This window comes from Gossypium arboreum, chromosome 3 (assembly GCF_025698485.1).
Source record: "Gossypium arboreum isolate Shixiya-1 chromosome 3, ASM2569848v2, whole genome shotgun sequence".
NCBI lineage: Eukaryota > Viridiplantae > Streptophyta > Magnoliopsida > Malvales > Malvaceae > Gossypium > Gossypium arboreum.
In genome coordinates, this window is record NC_069072.1 from 97,126,312 (window position 1) to 97,141,764 (window position 15,453).

General features: G+C 33.3%; 1 non-coding gene across 1 annotated transcript; it reads left to right on the forward strand.

The window, feature by feature from the left end:
• The first annotated feature begins 1,234 nt into the window (after positions 1–1,234).
• Positions 1,235–1,341, forward strand: LOC128291073 (small nucleolar RNA R71). Its single transcript, XR_008280849.1, has one exon. It is a non-coding gene; the product is annotated as a small nucleolar RNA R71 (small nucleolar RNA).
• The last annotated feature ends 14,112 nt before the right edge of the window (positions 1,342–15,453 follow it).

Genomic DNA, 15,453 nt, shown 5'->3' on the forward strand with positions numbered 1-15,453 from the left:
TTTTGATAAGCTATGAGATGACTATACTATATTTGTGAATTTGGTTTTTGGTGTGGTTTCATTATTAACATTAAATTTGATTTATAAATCGTCTTATAAATTGACTTAAAATTGGTTAATAATGCGCATGCATATTTGGCTAGTGGTAGATTAAGTATATATTTATGCATATGACATGTTTGTTTATGGTTTGATATTTAAAGTGACAGTTGGAATTTGTATTCGGTTATGCTATGTATTTTTTACTTAAGATTAAATGGTGGAATTGGTATGACCTTAATGAATTTGTTTTGTATATGTAATTTTGTCACGATGCTATCATATAAATATTAGTATGTTTTGATTTGGTAATTACGTTTAGAAATGGTTCATAGATTGTTTGAATATGTGATGGTTAGACATGTTATTTAGCTTGCCAATTAGGTGTTATTATCATGTTTAAATTTGGGTTTTATATTTTATAGCATTAGACAAGAGTTTGTTATGTTATATGTGTATAAATACATATTTGTGATGTGGTTGATGTGAAATGTAAATTATGTTTGACATATTGGTTTGGTTTTTATGAAATGTTACATGCGTGTATAGTAATAGAGTAAAGTGAAAATCGACATTGAATAAAGCATATGAATTTAGCATGTTTTAATATTCGACTATTGCATTGGAAATTGACCATATGAATAGTAATTCAAGCTATAAGATAACAAAATGGTTATATGCGAATTTAATAAAATTGCTTTATGCTTTGTGGATAAATGATTCAAGAATTGTTAAACTGAAGTTACAAATGTATGACTTCGAATATGATCTGAGTGATTGTGTGAATGTATGAAAGTTGTATATTTTCTAGTAATGCCTCGCAACCCCATTCCGGCGACGGATACGGGTTAGGGGTGTTACAAGCCCCTTGGTTACTCTAGGAAAACTTGGGGTGATTTCGCCACGATGGGTTATAGAAATTGGATTGCAATCCTTGCCTTCCTCGATTTTGGTTCTGGTTACCCATGTAATACACGGATTCTGGGTTCGATGGACATCTTCGAACAAATGTCCCTCCCCATAATAAACACAGTCTACATTTTCAAATGCCATTGTTGCTAGCAATCCTCTCAAAGATTTCATAAGCCTCATTATAAGACTTAGAAAGGAGAGCACCGTTAGCAGAAGCATTCACTACCATCCTCGTGTGAGCATTGAGACCATTATAAAATGTCTCAAGTTGGATGCAATGTGGGATTCGTGATGAGGTCACTTCCGTAATAATTCTTTGTACCTTTCCCATACATCATACAAGGACTCATCATCCATTTGTTGGAAAGCAGTGATCTCGTTCCTCAACATAGCATTCTTGCTAGGCGGGAAATACTTCATGAGGAATCTTTCTGCTAACTCTTGCCATGTAAAAATTGAATTTGCTGGCAATGAATTCAACCAAGTTCGAGCTTTGTCCCTTAACGAATACAGGAACAACTTCAATAGTAATGCATCTTCGGGTACTCTGGCTAATTTGAAAGAATTGCTCACCTCCATAAATAGTCTTAAGTGTAGGTGAGGATCCTCGGTAGGCATTCCACTGAATTGGCCCACTGTCTGAAGCATCTGGAACATGACTGGCTTCAGCTTGAACTGTTGTGCCTCAATTTTAGGTCTCCTAATACCCTGATTAAGATCATTAAACACTGGCACGGCATACTGTCTTAAAGCTCTATCCCTATCATCAGCAATAAGGATAGCATTTTGACTAGGATTTGCTTCGTTTCCTTGATTCAAATTTTCGAAGGTCATCTCTTTGGTCATTCTCTGACTTGCTTGTCTTCTTCGCTAGTCATTCAACCCCAGGGTCTATAGGGAGTAAATCGATGATTCGGTCAATACTCATAAACACCTAAAATAATCACAGAAAATTTAATTAAGTTAGAATTTAAACAGAAAATTAAACCAAAATGCAAAACTAACAAATTCACAAATAATGACTTTTTAAAACACAGTCCTCGGCAACTATGCCAAAAAGTTGGAACGATGAAAATGTGCAAGTGTACACAATCACAACAAGTAATAAAGTGACAAGTAAATGTCGAGTTATCGTACCCACAGGGACTATGAAAAAAATTATTTATGAATGCTATTTAAAACACTTTGGTGAAGAAAAATATTTTGTTTGAAGAGGGTGATTAAAAACTAAGATTTTAAACTAAGTAAACTAAATAAATAAATCTCAAATGCACAATTTCAAAATACGATTTTAATCAAGATGACATAATTGTGTTAGATTAATTACATTTCTTATCTTAGAATTATTAAACTCATGTTTATATTATTACAAATAAATTCACGGCAACTCAATAATTTGCTAACTCATGAACATACTCACCTACCAAAATCCATTCATCTCTTGGACATATCTCTATGTCAATTCAATCGATATAACAAATCTTAATAGAAAAATATGTTATAGCACATACATACTTATTAAATTGAGATAATCTCTTAAACATATCTGTATGTTAATTCAAACAATTAACTCGATTTAATAAGCACATAAAAGACTATGTGAGGTAACAAAGTATCCTTACCTTGAAACAGTTTAATCACAATAATCTTGCAAGTTATGCAAGGCAAATGTATCGTCAGATACGATTGCTAATTTAACCCTTAGCTACCTTAGATGATTAAACATGCACTGATTAAGTACTGTGTCTATTAATTACAATTTCAATCTATTTAAATAATTAATTCATTAGTTACCTAACAATTGGAATGCTAGAATAACTTAGTCATGATTTTACTTAATCAAGCATCTTACCGAGGCCTATAACAACATAAACACAATTTTAACAATTTAAGAAGACGAAATGCAATCAACCTAACACAAATTAAATTCAAGCTAAATTGATTATATTAACCATTCCAACAACATAAATATTCATAGATATGTTCATCATAACAATAAAAAAATTAAAGAGACAGGGAACAATAATCAAATCCAGTGTTTTTTCGTGGCTTGACTAGCTTGCTTTGTTCTTCATTCTCTATTATCCTTGTTGATCAAAGCTACTATGAACACTTCAATGTTGCTCCAAAATGGCTGATGAACACCCCTTTTCCAAGGGAGCAAATCAGCAAGAGAGCAAGAGAATTTAGAATGGCAAAGAAGGGAGAAAGTGAAAGAGGAAAGAAGAATTGTGAGAGAAAAGATGTGAATGAGGGATGTGTTGAATGATCAGCCAAGGAGGTTTTTATAGCTGAATGTGGCAGCTGAAATTTCCTAAAAATAGCATCCAAAAAGCCACCCCTTGGCCGGCCTCCTATGTTGCAAAGTTGATGGCTTCAACTTTGCTAAAAATGGCATAGGGCAAATCTACAAAGCCACCAATTGTGGAGGGGTTTAATTGCAATTTGAACAAGTCTTCAAGGCCTTCTTTGCAGCTTAAATAATCAGCTAATGAGCTTAATTGGGTCAGCACTTGGACGATTTTGGGCTGTCCTTTTCTTGGCCAGTTCTGTTTACTCAGTTCGGTTCAATCGGACCACTTTTTCATAATTAATTAATTATAATTTATTAACCCAAATTAAATTGGATATAAATTAAAATTAATTATATTATGAATATCATCTTAGGCTGAAATTTATTTCGCCTCGATACTTCAACCTGCTTCTCAGTTTTGTGCTTCTAGCAGTGTCTGCCGAGCCATTTTTCGACCTTTGTGCAAATTTGTCGAAAATAACCAAAATTCATCAAAAATAATTATGAAATTAACTAAAATTTAACATATTCATATTTTAAGTGCACTTTAATTATTTTATAAAAATTAATTATTTTCAACAAGAATTTAATCGAATTCACATGAATTTAAGTTAAAAAGGGTATGAAAATGTGTGTAAATTTTTGTGTTTCCAACCAGCACCAGGACCATGGTAACCCTAATGACATGTTATTTGTATCCTACGTGTTCCTAAGGTTTAAACAGGACTCGATAATCATCAAAACATCATTGGATTTCCACATTTGATTTCATGGTAAATAATACATGAATATATAATTCAATAAAACATTAAAACGTTAATTAATCATATAAACTTACCTTGATAACAAAGACGTAGAAACGAGATCAACTAATTCGAGGCTTTAGCATTTCCTTGATCTAGATTCGTATGAGGTTTATCTTGATCTAAATAAGAAAATTCAATCCATTTAATACTTCTACTATTCAATTCAGTACAAAATTCATATTTTTGAAAAATTACACTTTTGCCCCTAATATTTTAACTTTTTACAATTTAGTCGTTAAGCTTGTAATTTAAGAAATTTCATCCATATTTCATGCTAGGTGAATGTACTAGGGACCTATATCAACCCATACAAATTAGCATTTCACAAATTTACCATGGAATTTCACTACTTTTATAAATATGTCCCTAATTAAAAATTTCATCAAAAATCCCTTTACATAACTTGTTTATTTGACAACAAGGACTCATAATCTTTCATTAAAATTTAGGAATCATGCAAACTTATTCATTGAAATTCCCTAAACCTTTAATAATTTTGAAATTTAATTTAAGCTACGACGATCTCGAAAACAAAAAAAAACATTAAAAACGGGACAAAACACACTTACATGCAAAGGATGTTCTTAGCCGAATGTTCAAGCTTCTTCATTGAAGTTTTCTTAACCTATTTTTGGTGGAAGAAACAAATGTTGAGGATTATACTAATTTTTGCTTAGTTTAATTATGATTTATTTATTTACCTTTTTAACCTCTTGTTTTTAACTTAAATTTCACTTAATTTATGTCCATCTTTGTCCACTAACAATAAGAATGGTCTAATTACTATTTAAATCCACTTACATTTAAGTTTCATAGCTATTTGACTCCTTATACTAATAGAACTCTACTTTTGCAACTTTTACAATTTAGTCCTTTTCACTTAATTAAGCATGCAAACGTCAAAATTTCTTATCAAAATTTTTATACGACCCTACTAACATATCGTAGACATTAAAATAACAATAAAATAATAATTTACTCATCAAATTTGTGGTTCCAAAACCATTGTTCTGATTTCACTAAAAATGGGTTGTTACAAATGTTTTGTCCACTCCATTACATTATTTATTAGAAAAATAGTTTCAAATAAGAGTGATTAAAAAAGCAATTTAATAATAATTTAAGGACACTCCATTTTAGTGTAGGGCTGAGTAGCTAAGGAGGTAGTTTTTTGCTCCATCAATCATTTTGGTTAAAAGCTTTAGCTTTATGAGTGAATTTCATTCGAATTGTGGCATGATGCAACATCTGACAATCTAGTGTTTGCTCCATTTAGGTTGTCAAATACAGAAATCATGTGACAAGATGAATTCCCTAGAAAATATATATAATTAAAGTATGTGATGACAGAATAATTATTAGAAGAGACTCGGAGTTTTAGTGGAAAGATAGACTAAGTACATTAAGGATCCTTGCTATAGTCAGAATTTTATGAATATTTAGAAATTTTTATTTTTAGGTAACATTTTCTGCATTTCGTATGCTAAACAAACCTATAAAATTTGAACTAATTTTTTTAATACAAGATTATTGAGAATGGAGGTATAAAATATATTTCAGACCTGGATTCATGCAGGCCTGGATTCATGCATACTCATATATATTTGCTTTGGGACAAGTAATAATTCAGGTTTGGGGGTGTGATAACTCTTGAAAAGAGTTATATTTCAAGCCTCTAAACGGAAGTATTTGCTTGTAATTAGGAAAATATGTTTGCATTTTAAACTTATTACTAGAGCATTACATACTAAAGCTTAGATCGTGTTTTACCTGCAAATTTATGTTACTTTTAATTGTTGGAAAGAGGTTGGTAGTTGTAAACTGAAAAATATATATGATTTTTCCTATGTAATTTATCACCTTTTACTTCAATTCGTTGTTAAAACTAAGTAATTGTTTAATAAATTAATGATATATGTGAAAATACGAAATTAGGACATGGAAATTATTAAAATGTGATTTTATGCTTTATTATATAGTTTTCATGCATAAAATGGTTTATTTTAGATTTATTTGAACATTATTATATTTTTAAGACATAAAATGGGTCACGATGATTAAATTAAATAATAAAATATAAAACTATATTTAATAATTCATTTTAAAATATTTCATTAATAATTTGGGTTTTAATTTATGATTTAAATTGGATAAATTTTGTTCTTTTGTCCTTTAATTTATCTATTTATTTTGGACAGGTCTAATAGCTTTTTTGGATTACAAAAAACCCGTCCAAATTGAAGATCAAGTCAACCCAAATTTGACTACACATGGCTGTCCACATAAACAACTTTTTGGTTTAATTACACAAGGTCCTTGCAATGTTGAAGAAGTTAAAGATTTGTCTGAAGATTTACATTTGATCGAGTCTCAGTCTTGAGTTGGGCATTTAAATTGCTTAATAATCAAGCAAAATTCAACTCAAATCCACCAAGCATGGCCGGCCACTCATTGGAAAAGCTTGAAGAGACTAAACCTCTCTATTTTTAGCAAACTACCCTCCTCTTTTCATCTTTAAATAAGACCTCATTTGATCCCTCATCATTCATCCCTTATCCCTCATCCCTCATCCATCATCATTCTCTCTTCTCTCTCAATTCTCTTTAGCATTTACCATTTCTCACGCCTAGCATCATCTCTTTATAGAGATTTTAGCAATTAAGCCTCTTAAAAAGCCCTTGGTCGGCCACCTTGGAAAGCCATTAGCAAAGGAGCAAAACGAATGAGCGAAGGAGCCCCGTCGGTCAGAGTCTTAGGTGACAGCCACTCTGATTTGGGTTTAATCTTTTAATCTAAAAATGTTTGCTATGTGTTCTTTGTTCTTGTTTACAACAATGTTAGCTTAATTTTATTTAAACTAGGATGATTGCTTTGATTAAATAATATTTATTTGATTCATGTTTATAATGTTTGTGCCTCAATCGATCATGTTTTCAATTAAAATCAAGTTTATATTTCGTTCATACGTGATTGAAATGCACTTGAATTAGCTGAGTGATCCTAGCTAGACGACAGCTAGTGGACGCATAATTGAAATGTACATGTTCAATTTAGATCGTAACCCGATTAAATTGCAGGTTGCATAACAACTCTAACCAAGCTCTGTTATTTGCATAGTTTTTAGATTTGTGTGATTAAACTATTTCAAACCTAACACGTCCTTGTTACCTCACACGAATGCTAAGAAACCCTTAGTAAATAAGGATCAGTAAAATATGTATTTACTAAGTAAAGGATTCTGAAAGAACCTAATGCGTATTTACCAAGTTGTTAGTATAATTTTACAATTAAATGATTAAACAAAAATACAATCTCTGTGGAAACGATAACTCGATACTTACTTACTACTTGATAATGACTATGTACACTTGCACAAACCTACGCGTTATAGTAGTCTTTGGCAGTAAGTGCAAATAGGATGAAAGAGGAAAAAAGAAGGAAAAGAGGAAGAGGAAAAGAGAACGAAGGAGGTGTTGCCACAACAAATGGTGGGATAGATTGCTAATAGAAATTTCATGGCAATTCTAGGAAGATGACACAACACTCAATCCACATCACTCTCAACCAATTGTACGAGTACCAGATAAATCACCCTGAAAAAGAGGAGCAAAATATGTGTGCTGAGAGGGACATATCTACCCTATAAAAGGAGGAGAGAGAAGAGAGGAAACACATATGGATTGTGATGAGCAAAGAAAAGAAAGAGAGCGATTACTTTCTCTGCAACAAAATCCTCTGGAGTTCTTGTGTGAAAAATTCAGAGGAGAAGAATAGGGTAGCATCTAGAAAGAGGAGATTACAGATGCGAAGAAGGGGAAGAGAAATCTGCCCTGGGTTTTGCGTAAAATCTTGAGAAGAAGCTAGAGTGCAGTGAGAACTTCTTGCAATTCTACCTTCTTTCCATTTTTTTCTTGGTTTTAATTTTTGTGATTCGTAAAATTTGAAGAATGTTGATGAGTGATTTAATTTTGGATTTCATTGCCCAACCCATGAGCTAATTATCTTTGGGTTGGAATTATTTGGGTGAATATTGAATTATCTGTAATGTCCATGATAAGTTTTTGATTAAAATCACTGTTTCATTTTATTCATGTTTATTTTGAATGCATGCATGCAAGCTCTAGACATAGTTGACTACATGACATGTTCTTAGATAGATTTGAATCTGAAAGGATTAAATACATCAAATTATTAATCAATTAATACATGCGAGTACTCAAAAGAATATTCGTAACACTCTAGACATAGAAGTTGCGATTTGTACAGGTGAAGAACATTATTATGGTTATCATTTGTGAGTCTTGTAGACATACACAGACTCAAAATAATAATTAAATTCTAACTCCCGAAAAAAGTAGACTGTAGTTTTAATTCTCTGGGCAGTAGTTTAGTCAAAATTTTTCCATGGCATTATTCTGTTATGAAAATATTCCTTGAGTAATTCCAACCTTTATCATTCCACAGCAGAAATATTCTTTACTTATTCTTTTTGAATTGCCACGACATTTAGATTGATTTGTCATTCATTTTTTTAGTTATAATTGATATTATTAGTTCATTCATTAATTCCCTTTATCAATTTATACTCTGTTTTTTTTTTTGTCACTATTTCATTAGTTAAATCTAGAGTAATTCTTTACCAATTGTAATCAATTTTCAATCCCTGTGGAGACGATACTCACTCATCATTATATTACTTGAATCAATGTGTACACTTGCACATTTGCATTACCTGTGACAACCTATTTTCGATGTAACACCCCGAACCCGAGACCATCGTTGGTGTCGGACACGAGGGGTTAACAAGCCAAGTTCACATGTTTTGCCCACCAATTTGACATTTCCAGTCAGGCTGGAAAACTGCGTCACCGTCGCCTTAAAAATCATATCTCGAGTTTCAAAACTCGGAAACTGGTTTCGTAAATTTTCCCTGAATTTAGACTCATATATCCATCCATGGATTTATTTCTAGAATTTTTGGTTGGGCCAATTGGTACAGTTTATTAGTTAAAGTCACCCATGTTACAGGGATCGACTGCTCTGACCTTCGTGCGTTACAACTTGATTATCTCACTGTACAGGACTTTAATTCTGGTGCCGTTTGTTTCTAATGAAACTAGACTCAAAATGGAATCTATACATATAAGGAATGACTCCTAATTCTTTCTGGATAATTTATAGAAAATTTTTAAAGTTGCGACAGGGCACCCAGAAACCGTTCTGGCCCTGTCTCACAATAGCCTTAATATCTCTTAACATGTAACTCCTATGACCATTTCGTTTCTTCCATATGAAAATAGACTCATCAAGGTTCATTTACATGGCTTATTCACTATTTAATACCATTCCTACAAATTTTGGTGATTTTTCACATTCACGTCACTGCAGCTGGCAGCATCTGTTTTAAGGTAGGTCTTACCTATTTGGTAGTCTCCATGAACCAACTAGTCTTGCCATACATAGGTTCATATATGATCATTTTAACCATGCCAATGGCTGATCATGTGACCAACATTCCCATTTCAATCCATAGCCACATCATGACACCAAATATATACATACAAACCACAAATAGTCTAAGTTCATGCTTCCTTTTACGAGCCATTTTCGCATGGCCGTACATATATACATCACAACATATTTAACCAACAAGGGGTAGTCCTATACATGCCATTTCAAGTTCAACCAAAATTTATACCAAAATGGAGGCTTGATAGTGTGGATGACTTGACTTCAACGATCCCAAATCCGATTGCTATCAAGCGAAATCTAGAAAACTGAGAGCCAAAGCAACGGGGTAAGCATTTTTATGCTTAGTAAGTCTCAAGGAATATAATCAACTCTAATTACAGCAATACATTCACATAGCCAAATGCATCATTTCATTAATACACATTCTTACTTCACACTTCATCATTATATACTTTCACAAAGTATCAATCAATTCAATAACTGAAATTCATTAGTCGATTGAGCGAATGTTGCTCAAACATGTCGACTTTCAATGCACATATAAACGTACCTCATTCTTTGGGCTTTTCGAGTGTACTCATTGAATTTATTACAGCAACCAACACTCACCTCCAGCCCAAGATTCTTGAATATAACCGGATATAACCATGTGCACAAATGCCTTGGTCTTAGCCGGATAGAATGTCTCGCACGAATGCCTTGGTCTTAGCCGGATGTAGCCACTAGCACAATTGCCTTGGTCTTAACCGGATAAAATTTCCAGCATAATTGTCTTGATTTAGCCCGGATATCATTCAATTTCCATGAACACATACATCAATTATCATTGGACATACATATTTCATTTTCGTTACTAAGGCTCAAACGCAAATATATTCACAAGCATATTCGCCTTGGGACTTAGCCGGGTAGAATTCAAATACTCATACACACATAATCAATAATCAATGCACATCCATACTTCATTTCACATAATTCAAGTAGGGTCACTTCTTGAGGACTTACCTCGGATGTTGTCGAGCGGCTTTTTCGGCTATTCGATCACTTTCTCCTTCCCTTGTCCAATTGTGGCCCTCTAAGCTCTTGAGCTAATTCAAACAAATTCAATTTATTAAAACCTCATTGTGCTAGCTTATGGCGAATATGACAAGGAGTTTAAATGGTCATATGGCCACCCTTTAGCTTGAATACACAATGGTCATGCACATTTTATTCTACATCAAGCAATTCAATACAATTTATTCGAGCATCAAGGAAATGCTAAGGCCTTCAATAGGCTTCCCAAGGCCGAATATTCATGTACATGTTGAGGCCAATTAGGCACTTAATACCTCACAAAAACAGCATGCATTTACTAGTTAATGCTTTGCATATTGTAGCTCAAAACTTATACTATAACATCAAGCACTCATATGTGTGCTAGGCCGAATGTGCTTGCAATTTCACAAGCATTCTTCAACATCTTCTTCTTTAAACAAACATATTCATCACTTACTTCATAGCCAAAACATAATGTGCAATCATATATATACATATATGAGCATGGCAATTTCAAGGTGTCCATAGCCATCCAAAATACAAATTTTAACTAACATGCAAGAAGCATGAACCATGCTCATGAATGCATCATGGCGAATATGACAATCATGCCCTTTTCAACTTCAATCATGATTAAACAAAAGAAAACTCAAAATCTTACTCAAGAGTAGACAATCCATCATTGCATGCATCATCATCAAGCTTCACACTTAGCATGCAATGGCTTTATCACCATAACAACTTTGGCCAAATACCATTTCCATGGCATAACAAAGATTTGAGCCATGGCTAACATGCACATCAAGTTAGCAACCAAAACATTCATGAAACTCCCAACACAACCTCATACATACCTTAATCTTGATGCAAACTTAGCCAAATCTCCTTCTAGATCTCTTCCAACCCAAGCATGAAGCAAAAATCCTCCCCCTTTTCCCTTAGTATTTTCGGCCAAGAAGATGAGAAAGGATGAACAAATTTTTTTTCTTTTCTTTCTTTAGGATATTCGGCCAAGCCTATGGAGAAAGATGAACACTTTTTTTTTTGTTTCTCATCCTACTAACACTAATTTTTTTTCCATACTCCTATTTTATTATTTCTAACATCATCCATTAGTAAAACATGTTGGGAACATGTTTCCCTTATATAATTTGTCATGGCCGGCCATCCACCTTAGGAAATGGGATAATTGACATGCAACTCCATTTATTTCACCTCATGCATTATTAGGCCACTTAAAAATACACCTATCACATTTTCAAGTCCTAGCACATGGGTCCTTTCTTATAAATTTGCACCTAATTAATAAAAATCGAGACATGAAATATTTACGCATACAAATTCCACATACAATAAGCACGGAATATAACACCTAATTATTCTTGTGACTCGGTTTTGTGGTCCCGAAACCACTCTCCGACTAGGGTCACATTATGGGTGTCACATTCGATGAGATCAGAACTGTAGTTTCGGGACCACGAATCTGAGCCAAAAATAAAATTTTATTTTATTTTATGGTTGGTATCACGATAGGAAGGTCACATGAAGATTTTGGTACGAAAATTTTATCGATTGTGTGTTTAATTAAGGAAAAGACTAAATCGCATATAATGCTAAAGTTGGGTTCTATTAGCTATAGCTATCAAATAGCTATGGAAATCAAAACTTAAGGTCCTTATATGGTAATTAGACCCTTGAAGAGTAGTTAGTAGAAATTTTAATGACTCATCCATGGAAAAATTAGAAAAGGGTAGGGACTAAATTGGAAATCGATAAAATTAATAGATGATAATTAATTAAAAAGAAAAAATCATCTATTTCCATATCTCTTCCCCAATTTTTCTATGAAAACCCTAGGAGAGAGGAATAAAACTTTTCAAGCTTAATAATGTATGAAATCAAGTCCCGTTTTTAGTAATTTCTATATTTTTGGAATTGGGATAGCATAATCTTTCTATTTAGGCAATTTATTTGAAAAGTTATCAATGTATGAAATTTGGATCATGGATGACTATGTTGAAAATTAAAAATTTATGGTAGAAAATGAAAATTTATTCATAGATAAACAACTTTTACAAAGCAATTTTTGATGAAAACATGATTCAGAGACTAAAATGAAAAAGTGGTAAAACCCATAGAAATTTTTGAAATTTGTGAAATTTATGTGCTATAAATGTAGTATATAAATTTTGACTAGGCTTGGAACGAGGGGTAAATTTCATGAATTTCATTTTATAAGCCTAGGACAAAATTGGAATTTTTGAAAAAGATAGGGGCAAAATGGTAATTTTGCCTAGGATATAATAGGATGCAAATGTATAGGAAATGCGATAGATTAATAGTTAAATTTACCCATATAGATACGAAAAGACCAACCACGAAACTAGATCGAGGAAAGCAGAACGTTTCGGATTAGTTGAAATTCAAATACAAACCATTTTCAAGGTAAGTTCGTGTAACTTAAATATATATGTTAATATGCTTGAATCGAATTGTATGATTGTGTTGATATGTGTGAGATGATATACATATTGAAATAGTCTTAAGTTGTGTAATATGGACAGATTATCATGTTCTGATTGAATGTTGAATTTTGATGGGTTAAGAATAATAGTGCATATATTGCAGATAGAATTTAGCCCAGACGGGTAATTCTAATGTAAGCCCTCTTGAGCTTAGGTTATAAATTGGATTTAGCTCGGACAGGTAATCCATATTAAGCTCTCTAGAGCATATGCTACGGATAGGATTTAGCCTGGACTGGTAATCCTACTGTAAAATGTATGGCTCAAGAGTGTGCCTTTTTATTATGTACCCTAATGGGTACTTTTGCACATGTGTATATTACTCGAACATCCATCGAGATTTCAATAGTTCAATGGAAAAGACTCTTGAAGTGTGGAAAGGTAAAATTAATGGAAGCTTGTAATGTGATAAGCCATCTATGTTCACTTGATATTCATATGAGATTATGTGACTAACTTGTTGAATAAGTGTATGTGTTTAGGTAACTTACCCAAATTTGATGGAATGTAAATTTTTGTATGCTTGTATTAATAAATACAACCGGTAAGTTTATTTTCCGTTATACGAACTTACTAAGCATAAAATGCTTACTCCGTTTAATTTTCCCTATTTTATAGTGCTCAAAGCTCACAAAGGTTGGAAGTCGATCGGAGCAGTTATCACACTATCCGCAATCTCAATTTGGTATAAATAGAAATCTCATTTTGGTATAATGGCATGTATAAGCTTATTTGGCCAATGATGGCTTGTAATTGTTGTTTTGTAATCTAGCCATTGGAGTGGCTAGTAGTGGTCTAAGTTTGGCTATTTTTGAAGCAATATTTTGGTAATCACATAAGTGTTTATTATGTGTTAGTTTATTGGAATTATGTTATCATATAAGTTTATGATAAGAGTAAGTTTATATCTTTTGATGCATGAGATAATACCACATGATTGATGGCTAAATTTATGTGAATATGATGTTGGATTGGTAGTTATATGCTTGTGAGTTTTGGTGTAGGAAAATGGTAAGTTTGGGTAACAAATGAGGCTAGGAAATGGCTTTATCTTGTCCACATGGGTAGACACACAGGCGTGTGTCTCAGTCGTGTATGACACACGGCTTTTCCTATGGGTATGTGGTCCGACCATGTGTCCCCTGCATCTTAAAAATGAGAAACAGAATGCTTAGAATTGGGCATAAGCACAAAGACACGGGCGTGTGCCTCAGCCATGTGGTTGGCATGGCCTTGAACACGGGCATGTTACACGGCCATGTGAAAACTGCACCTAAATTTTAAAAATAAAATTCACCAAACGTCCTAGCACACGAGCGTGTGACTTGGCCATCTGACTTCAATTTCTTCATGTGTTAAAAGTCAGAGAATTACATGGGTTAGGGACACAGGCGTGTATAGTACACGGCACGACCACATGGGGGTGTCCCTAGACCACACGGGCATGTAAGCCCTGCACCTTGGAAAATTTTTGAAATTTCACGAAAAATTTTATGAGTTCCTGATTAAGTCTCGACTTGATTCTAAAGCTTGTATTGGACCTTGAGGGTCCAATTAAGGGGCGTTTTGAATGATCTCAGTAAAGGAATAATAATTTACATAAATTTTTTGTAAAATGTTTTGAATGTTTTGGTAATACTCCAAAACCCTGTTCCGACGATGAATACGTGTTAGAGGTGTTACATTACATATTTACACATCACAGCTATGGTCCATCCGATAGCCTTCTTGAATTATTTCAGCACTAAAATAAGTTTTTGTTCCTACTCTTAGTTAACTCTGCTAAAACAATCACAAGAAAAGTCGAAGCATTACCCTTAGTTCCAATTTCGGTGTCTCCATGATTGATGCTTTTGGTTGAACATAATCTTTGCTTTCTAATTCCAAAGATTCAAAATAGGATTGCGGATTAAATATTTTTTGGTTAGCTTTCAATAAAGCTAAGTATACATCCCCATTTCATCACTTGAAGGGTCTGGCATCAAAACTTGTTCCAATGGGTCCTCAACAGAGTTGAGTTCCCATTCTATAGCTAAATCTTCTAACTCGGATATTGTAGAACAATCATCTACTGCATCAGGAAATCACATAAATTTAAAAACATTGAACGTTACCTTATCATCTTGAGCACGCATAGTAAGCTTGCCCTTCTACACATCAATAAGGGCCGTTCCAGTTGCTAGGAAAGACCTTTTTAGGATTATTGGAACCTCTTTATCTACTTCAAGATCTAAGATAACAAAGTCAGCAGGAAAAATAAATTTGTCTACACATACCAATACATCCTCAATTTTTCCTTCTAGATGTGCTAAAGATTGATCTGCTAACTGAAGCATGACCGTAGTAGGTCTAACTTCACCTATCACCA